The sequence below is a fragment of the Salmo salar genome, chromosome 07 (assembly GCF_965601325.2).
Source record: "Salmo salar chromosome 07, fSalSal1, whole genome shotgun sequence".
In the NCBI taxonomy this organism is placed as follows: domain Eukaryota; kingdom Metazoa; phylum Chordata; class Actinopteri; order Salmoniformes; family Salmonidae; genus Salmo; species Salmo salar.
In genome coordinates, this window is record NC_138297.1 from 75,864,998 (window position 1) to 75,876,346 (window position 11,349).

An 11,349-nucleotide genomic window follows, 5' to 3' on the forward strand; every position below is an offset into this window, starting at 1 on the left:
ATACTATGTATCTATGGTAATACTTTGTATCTATAGTAATACTATGTATCTATAGTAATACTATGTATCTATAGTAATACTATGTATCTATGGTAATACTATGTATCTATGGTAATACTATGTTTCTATGGTAATACTATGTATCTATGGTAATATTATGTATCTATGGTAATACTATGTATCTATGGCAATACTATGTTTCTATGGTAATACTATGTATCTATTGTAATATTATGTATCTATGGTAATACTATGTATCTATGGAAATACTATGTATCTATAGTAATACTATGTATCTTTGGTAATACTATGTATCTATGGTAATACTATGTATCTATGGTAATATTATGTATCTATGGTAATACTATGTATCTATGGTAATACAATGTATCTATGGTAATACTATGTATCTATAGTAATACTATGTATCTATAGTAATACTATGTATCTGTGGTAATACTATGTATCTGTGGTAATATGTATTTATCTATAGTAATACTATTTATCTATGGTAATACTATGTATCTATTGTAATACTATATATCTATGGTAATATGTATGTATCTATGGTAATACTATGTATCTATGGTAATACTTTGTATCTATAGTAATACTATATATCTATGGTAATACTATGTATATATTGTAATACTATATATCTATGGTAATATGTATGTATCTATGGTAATACTATATATCTATGGTAATAATATGTATCTATAGTAATACTATGTATCTATGGTAATACTATGTATCTATAGTAATACTATGGTAAAACTATGTATATATGGTAATACTATGTATCTATGGTAATACTATGTATCTATAGTAATACTATGGTAAAACTATGTATATATGGTAATACTATGTATCTATGGTAATACTATGTATCTATGGTAATACTATGTATCTATAGTAATACTATGTATCTATGGTAATACTATGTATCTATAGTAATACTATGTATCTATAGTAATACTATGTATCTATGGTAATACTATGTATCTATGGTAATACTATGTATCTATGGTAATACTTTGTATCTATAGTAATACTATGTATCTATAGTAATACTATGTATCTATAGTAATACTATGTATCTATGGTAATACTATGTATCTATGGTAATGCTATGTTTCTATGGTAATACTATGTATCTATGGTAATATTATGTATCTATGGTAATACTATGTATCTATGGTAATACTATGTTTCTATAGTAATACTATGTATCTATTGTAATATTATGTATCTATGGTAATACTATGTATCTATGGTAATACTATGTATCTATAGTAATACTATGTATCTATGGTAATACTATGTATCTATGGTAATATTATGTATCTATGGTAATACTATGTATCTATGGTAATACTATGTATCTATAGTAATACTATGTATCTATGGTAATACTATGTATCTACGGTAATACTATGTATCTATAGTAATACTATATATCTATGGTAATACTATGTATCTATAGTAATACTATGTATCTATGGTAATACTATGTATCTATAGTAATACTATGGTAATACTATGTATCTATAGTAATACTATGGTAATACTATGAATCTATGGTAATACTATGTATCTATAGTCACAATATGTATCTATAGTAATACTATGTATCTATAGTAATACTCTGTATCTATGGTAATACTATGTATCTATAGTAATACTATGAATCTATAGTAATACTATGTATCTATGGTAATACTATGTATCTATAGTAATACTATGTATCAATAGTAATACTATGTATCTATGGTAATACTATATATCTATGGTAATATGTATGTATCTATAGTAATACTATGTATCTATGGTAATATGTATGTATCTATGGTAATACTATGTATCTATGGTAATATGTATGTATCTATGGTAATACTATGTATCTATGGTAATACTATGTATCTATGGTAATACTATGTATCTATAGTAATACTATGTATATATGGTAATACTATGTATCTATGGTAATACTATGTATCTATGGTAATACTATGTATCTATAGTAATACTATGTATCTATGGTAATACTATGTATCTATGGTAATACTATATATCTATAGTAATACTATGTATCTATGGTAATACTATGTATCTATGGTAATACTATGTATCTATGGTAATACTATGTATCTATAGTAATATTATGTATCTATAGTAATACTATGTATCTATGGTAATACTATGTATCTATGGTAATACTATGTATCTATAGTAATACTATGTATCTATGGTAATACTATGTATCTATAGTAATACTATGTATCTATAGTAATACTATGTATCTATGGTAATACTATGTATCTATAGTAATATTATGTATCTATAGTAATACTATGTATCTATGGTAATACTATGTATCTATGGTAATACTATGTATCTATGGTAATATGTATGTATCTATGGTAATACTATGTATCTATGGTAATACTTTGTATCTATAGTAATACTATGTATCTATAGTAATACTATGTATCTATAGTAATACTATGTATCTATGGTAATACTATGTATCTATGGTAATACTATGTTTCTATGGTAATACTATGTATCTATGGTAATATTATGTATCTATGGTAATACTATGTATCTATGGCAATACTATGTTTCTATGGTAATACTATGTATCTATTGTAATATTATGTATCTATGGTAATACTATGTATCTATGGAAATACTATGTATCTATAGTAATACTATGTATCTTTGGTAATACTATGTATCTATGGTAATACTATGTATCTATGGTAATATTATGTATCTATGGTAATACTATGTATCTATGGTAATACAATGTATCTATGGTAATACTATGTATCTATAGTAATACTATGTATCTATGGTAATACTATGTATCTATGGTAATACTATGTATCTATGGTAATACTATGCATCTATGGTTATACTATGTATCTATAGTAATACTATGTATCTATGGTAATACTATGTATCTATGGTAATACTATATATATATGGTAATACTATGTATCTATTGTAATATTATGTATCTATGGTAATACTATGTATCTATGGTAATACTATGTATCTATGGTAATACTATATATATATGGTAATACTATGTATCTATTGTAATATTATGTATCTATGGTAATACTATGTATCTATGGTAATACTATGTATCTATGGTAATACTATGTATCTATAGTAATACTATGTATCTATGGTAATACTATGTATCTATGGTAATACTATGTATCTATAGTATTACTATGTATCTATGGTAATACTATGTATATATAGTAATACTATGTATCTATGGTAATACTATGTATCTATAGTAATACTGTGGTAATACTATGTATCTATAGTAATACTATGGTAATACTATGTATCTATGGTAATACTATGTATCTATAGTAACAATATGTATCTATAGTAATACTATGTATCTATAGTAATACTCTGTATCTATGGTAATACTATGTATCTATAGTAATACTATGAATCTATAGTAATAATATGTATCTATGGTAATACTATGTATCTATAGTAATACTATGTATCAATAGTAATACTATGTATCTATGGTAATACTATATATCTATGGTAATATGTATGTATCTATAGTAATACTATGTATCTATGGTAATATGTATGTATCTATGGTAATACTATGTATCTATGGTAATATGTATGTATCTATGGTAATACTATGTATCTATGGTAATACTATGTATCTATGGTAATACTATGTATCGATAGTAATACTATGTATATATGGTAATACTATGTATCTATGGTAATACTATGTATCTATGGTAATACTATGTATCTATAGTAATACTATGTATCTATGGTAATACTATGTATCTATGGTAATACTATATATCTATAGTAATACTATGTATCTATGGTAATACTATGTATCTATGGTAATACTATGTATCTATGGTAATACTATGTATCTATAGTAATATTATGTATCTATAGTAATACTATGTATCTATGGTAATACTATGTATCTATGGTAATGCTATGTATCTATAGTAATACTATGTATCTATGGTAATACTATGTATCTATAGTAATACTATGTATCTATAGTAATACTATGTATATATGGTAATACTATGTATCTATGGTAATACTATGTATCTATGGTAATACTATGTATCTATAGTAATACTATGTATCTATGGTAATACTATGTATCTATGGTAATACTATGTATCTATGGTAATACTATGTGTCTATAGTAATACTATGTATCTATGGTAATATGTATGTATCTATGGTAATACTATGTATCTATGGTAATACTATGTATCTATGGTAATACTATGTATGTATAGTAATATGTATGTATCTATAGTAATACTATGTATCTATGGTAATACTATGTATCTATGGTAATACTATGTATCTATGGTAATACTATGTATCTATTTTAATATGTATGTATCTATAGTAATACTATGTATCTGTGGTAATACTATGTATCTGTGGTAATATGTATTTATCTATAGTAATACTATTTATCTATGGTAATACTATGTATCTATTGTAATACTATATATCTATGGTAATATGTATGTATCTATGGTAATACTATGTATCTATGGTAATACTTTGTATCTATAGTAATACTATATATCTATGGTAATACTATGTATATATTGTAATACTATATATCTATGGTAATATGTATGTATCTATGGTAATACTATATATCTATGGTAATAATATGTATCTATAGTAATACTATGTATCTATGGTAATACTATGTATCTATAGTAATACTATGGTAAAACTATGTATATATGGTAATACTATGTATCTATGGTAATACTATGTATCTATGGTAATACTATGTATCTATGGTAATACTATGTATCTATTGTAATATGTATGTATCTATAATAATACTATGTATCTTTGGTAATACTATGTATCTGTGGTAATATGTATTTATCTATAGTAATACTATGTATCTATGGTAATGCTATGTATCTATGGTAATACTATGTATCTATAGTATTACTATGTATCTATAGTAATACTATGTATCTATGGTAATACTATGTATCTATAGTAATACTATGTATCTATGGTAATACTATGTATCTATGGTAATACTATGTATCTATAGTAATACAATGTATCTATGGTAATACTATGTATCTATAGTAATACTATGTATCTATAGTAATACTATGTATATATGGTAATACTATGTATCTATGGTAATACTATGTATCTATGGTAATACTATGTATCTATAGTAATACTATGTATCTATGGTAATATGTATGTATCTATGGTAATACTATGTATCTATGGTAATACTATGTATCTATGGTAATACTATGTATGTATAGTAATATGTATGTATCTATAGTAATACTATGTATCTATGGTAATACTATGTATCTATGGTAATACTATGTGTCTATAGTAATACTATGTATCTATGGTAATATGTATGTATCTATGGTAATACTATGTATCTATGGTAATACTATGTATCTATGGTAATACTATGTATCTATTTTAATATGTATTTATCTATAGTAATACTATGTATCTGTGGTAATACTATGTATCTGTGGTAATATGTATTTATCTATAGTAATACTATTTATCTATGGTAATACTATGTATCTATTGTAATACTATATATCTACGGTAATATGTATGTATCTATGGTAATACTATGTATCTATGGTAATACTTTGTATCTATAGTAATACTATATATCTATGGTAATACTATGTATATATTGTAATACTATATATCTATGGTAATACTATGTATCTATGGTAATACTATGTATCTATAGTAATACTATGTATCTATGGTAATACTATGTATCTATGGTAATATTATGTATCTATGGTAATACTATGTATCTATGGTAATACTATGTATCTATGGTAATACTATGTATCTATAGTAATACTATGTATCTATGGTAATACTATGCATCTATGGTAATACTATGTATCTATAGTAATACTATGTATCTATGGTAATACTATGAATCTATGGTAATACTATATATATGGTAATACTATGTATCTATTGTAATATTATGTATCTATGGTAATACTATGTATCTATGATAATACTATGTATCTATGGTAATACTATGTATCTATAGTAATACTATGTATCTATGGTAATACTATGTATCTACGGTAATACTATGTATCTATAGTAATACTATATATCTATGGTAATACTATGTATCTATAGTAATACTATGTATCTATGGTAATACTATGTATCTATAGTAATACTATGGTAATACTATGTATCTATAGTAATACTATGGTAATACTATGAATCTATGGTAATACTATGTATCTATAGTCACAATATGTATCTATAGTAATACTATGTATCTATAGTAATACTCTGTATCTATGGTAATACTATGTATCTATAGTAATACTATGAATCTATAGTAATACTATGTATCTATGGTAATACTATGTATCTATAGTAATACTATGTATCAATAGTAATACTATGTATCTATGGTAATACTATATATCTATGGTAATATGTATGTATCTATAGTAATACTATGTATCTATGGTAATATGTATGTATCTATGGTAATACTATGTATCTATGGTAATATGTATGTATCTATGGTAATACTATGTATCTATGGTAATACTATGTATCTATGGTAATACTATGTATCTATAGTAATACTATGTATATATGGTAATACTATGTATCTATGGTAATACTATGTATCTATGGTAATACTATGTATCTATAGTAATACTATGTATCTATGGTAATACTATGTATCTATGGTAATACTATATATCTATAGTAATACTATGTATCTATGGTAATACTATGTATCTATGGTAATACTATGTATCTATGGTAATACTATGTATCTATAGTAATATTATGTATCTATAGTAATACTATGTATCTATGGTAATACTATGTATCTATGGTAATACTATGTATCTATAGTAATACTATGTATCTATAGTAATACTATGTATCTATGGTAATACTATGTATCTATAGTAATATTATGTATCTATAGTAATACTATGTATCTATGGTAATACTATGTATCTATGGTAATACTATATATCTATGGTAATATGTATGTATCTATGGTAATACTATGTATCTATGGTAATACTTTGTATCTATAGTAATACTATGTATCTATAGTAATACTATGTATCTATAGTAATACTATGTATCTATGGTAATACTATGTATCTATGGTAATACTATGTTTCTATGGTAATACTATGTATCTATGGTAATATTATGTATCTATGGTAATACTATGTATCTATGGCAATACTATGTTTCTATGGTAATACTATGTATCTATTGTAATATTATGTATCTATGGTAATACTATGTATCTATGGTAATACTATGTATCTATAGTAATACTATGTATCTATAGTAATACTATGTATCTATGGTAATACTATGTATCTATAGTAATATTATGTATCTATAGTAATACCATGTATCTATGGTAATATTATGTATCTATGGTAATACTATATATCTATGGTAATATGTATGTATCTATGGTAATACTATGTATCTATGGTAATACTTTGTATCTATAGTAATACTATGTATCTATAGTAATACTATGTATCTATGGTAATACTATGTATCTATGGTACAACTATGTTTCTATGGTAATACTATGTATCTATTGTAATATTATGTATCTATGGTAATACTATGTATCTATGGAAATACTATGTATCTATAGTAATACTATGTATCTATGGTAATACTATGTATCTATGGTAATACTATGTATCTATGGTAATATTATGTATCTATGGTAATACTATGTATCTATGGTAATACTATGTATCTATGGTAATACTATGTATCTATGGTAATACTATGTATCTATAGTAATACTATGTATCTATGGTAATACTATGTATCTATGGTAATACTATATATATATGGTAATACTATGTATCTATTGTAATATTATGTATCTATGGTAATACTATGTATCTATGGTAATACTATGTATCTATGGTAATACTATGTATCTATAGTAATACTATGTATCTATGGTAATACTATGTATCTATGGTAATACTATGTATCTATAGTAATACTATGTATCTATGGTAATACTGTGTATATATAGTAATACTATGTATCTATGGTAATACTATGTATCTATAGTAATACTGTGGTAATACTATGTATCTATAGTAATACTATGGTAATACTATGTATCTATGGTAATACTATGTATCTATAGTAACAATATGTATCTATAGTAATACTATGTATCTATAGTAATACTCTGTATCTATGGTAATACTATGTATCTATAGTAATACTATGAATCTATAGTAATAATATGTATCTATGGTAATACTATGTATCTATAGTAATACTATGTATCAATAGTAATACTATGTATCTATGGTAATACTATATATCTATGGTAATATGTATGTATCTATAGTAATACTATGTATCTATGGTAATATGCATGTATCTATGGTAATACTATGTATCTATGGTAATATGTATGTATCTATGGTAATACTATGTATCTATGGTAATACTATGTATCTATGGTAATACTATGTATCTATAGTAATACTATGTATATATGGTAATACTATGTATCTATGGTAATACTATGTATCTATGGTAATACTATGTATCTATGGTAATACTATGTATCTATAGTAATACCATGTATCTATGGTAATACTATGTATCTATGGTAATACTATATATCTATAGTAATACTATGTATCTATGGTAATACTATGTATCTATGGTAATACTATGTATCTATGGTAATACTATGTATCTATAGTAATATTATGTATCTATAGTAATACTATGTATCTATGGTAATACTATGTATCTATGGTAATGCTATGTATCTATAGTAATACTATGTATCTATGGTAATACTATGTATCTATAGTAATACTATGTATCTATAGTAATACTATGTATATATGGTAATACTATGTATCTATGGTAATACTATGTATCTATGGTAATACTATGTATCTATAGTAATACTATGTATCTATGGTAATACTATGTATCTATGGTAATACTATCTATCTATGGTAATACTATGTATCTATAGTAATACTATGTATCTATGGTAATATGTATGTCTCTATGGTAATACTATGTATCTATGGTAATACTATGTATCTATGGTAATACTATGTATGTATAGTAATATGTATGTATCTATAGTAATACTATGTATCTATGGTAATACTATGTATCTATGGTAATACTATGTATCTATGGTAATACTATGTATCTATTTTAATATGTATGTATCTATAGTAATACTATGTATCTGTGGTAATACTATGTATCTGTGGTAATATGTATTTATCTATAGTAATACTATTTATCTATGGTAATACTATGTATCTATTGTAATACTATATATCTATGGTAATATGTATGTATCTATGGTAATACTATGTATCTATGGTAATACTTTGTATCTATAGTAATACTATATATCTATGGTAATACTATGTATATATTGTAATACTATATATCTATGGTAATATGTATGTATCTATGGTAATACTATATATCTATGGTAATAATATGTATCTATAGTAATACTATGTATCTATGGTAATACTATGTATCTATAGTAATACTATGGTAAAACTATGTATATATGGTAATACTATGTATCTATGGTAATACTATGTATCTATGGTAATACTATGTATCTATGGTAATACTATGTATCTATGGTAATATGTATGTATCTATAGTAATACTATGTATCTGTGGTAATACTATGTATCTGTGGTAATATGTATTTATCTATAGTAATACTATGTATCTATGGTAATGCTATGTATCTATGGTAATACTATGTATCTATAGTATTACTATGTATCTATAGTAATACTATGTATCTATGGTAATACTATGTATCTATAGTAATACTATGTATCTATGGTAATACTATGTATCTATGGTAATACTATGTATCTATAGTAATACTATGTATCTATGGTAATACTATGTATCTATAGTAATACTATGTATCTATAGTAATACTATGTATATATGGTAATACTATGTATCTATGGTAATACTATGTATCTATGGTAATACTATGTATCTATGGTAAAACTATGTATCTATGGTAATACTATGTATCTATGGTAATACTATGTATCTATAGTAATACTATGTATCTATGGTAATACTATGTATATATAGTAATACTATGTATCTATGGTAATACTATGTATCTATAGTAATACTGTGGTAATACTATGTATCTATAGTAATACTATGGTAATACTATGTATCTATGGTAATACTATGTATCTATAGTAACAATATGTATCTATAGTAATACTATGTATCTATAGTAATACTCTGTATCTATGGTAATACTATGTATCTATAGTAATACTATGAATCTATAGTAATAATATGTATCTATGGTAATACTATGTATCTATAGTAATACTATGTATCAATAGTAATACAATGTATCTATGGTAATACTATATATCTATGGTAATATGTATGTATCTATAGTAATACTATGTATCTATGGTAATATGTATGTATCTATGGTAATACTATGTATCTATGGTAATATGTATGTATCTATGGTAATACTATGTATCTATGGTAATACTATGTATCTATGGTAATACTATGTATCTATAGTAATACTATGTATATATGGTAATACTATGTATCTATGGTAATACTATGTATCTATGGTAATACTATGTATCTATAGTAATACTATGTATATATGGTAATACTATGTATCTATGGTAATACTATATATCTATAGTAATACTATGTATCTATGGTAATACTATGTATCTATGGTAATACTATGTATCTATGGTAATACTATGTATCTATAGTAATATTATGTATCTATAGTAATACTATGTATCTATGGTAATACTATGTATCTATGGTAATGCTATGTATCTATAGTAATACTATGTATCTATGGTAATACTATGTATCTATAGTAATACTATGTATCTATAGTAATACTATGTATATATGGTAATACTATGTATCTATGGTAATACTATGTATCTATGGTAATACTATGTATCTATGGTAATACTATGTATCTATGGTAATACTATGTATCTATGGTAATACTATGTATCTATAGTAATACTATGTATCTATGGTAATATGTATGTATCTATGGTAATACTATGTGTCTATGGTAATACTATGTATCTATGGTAATACTATGTATGTATAGTAATATGTATGTATCTATAGTAATACTATGTATCTATGGTAATACTATGTATCTATGGT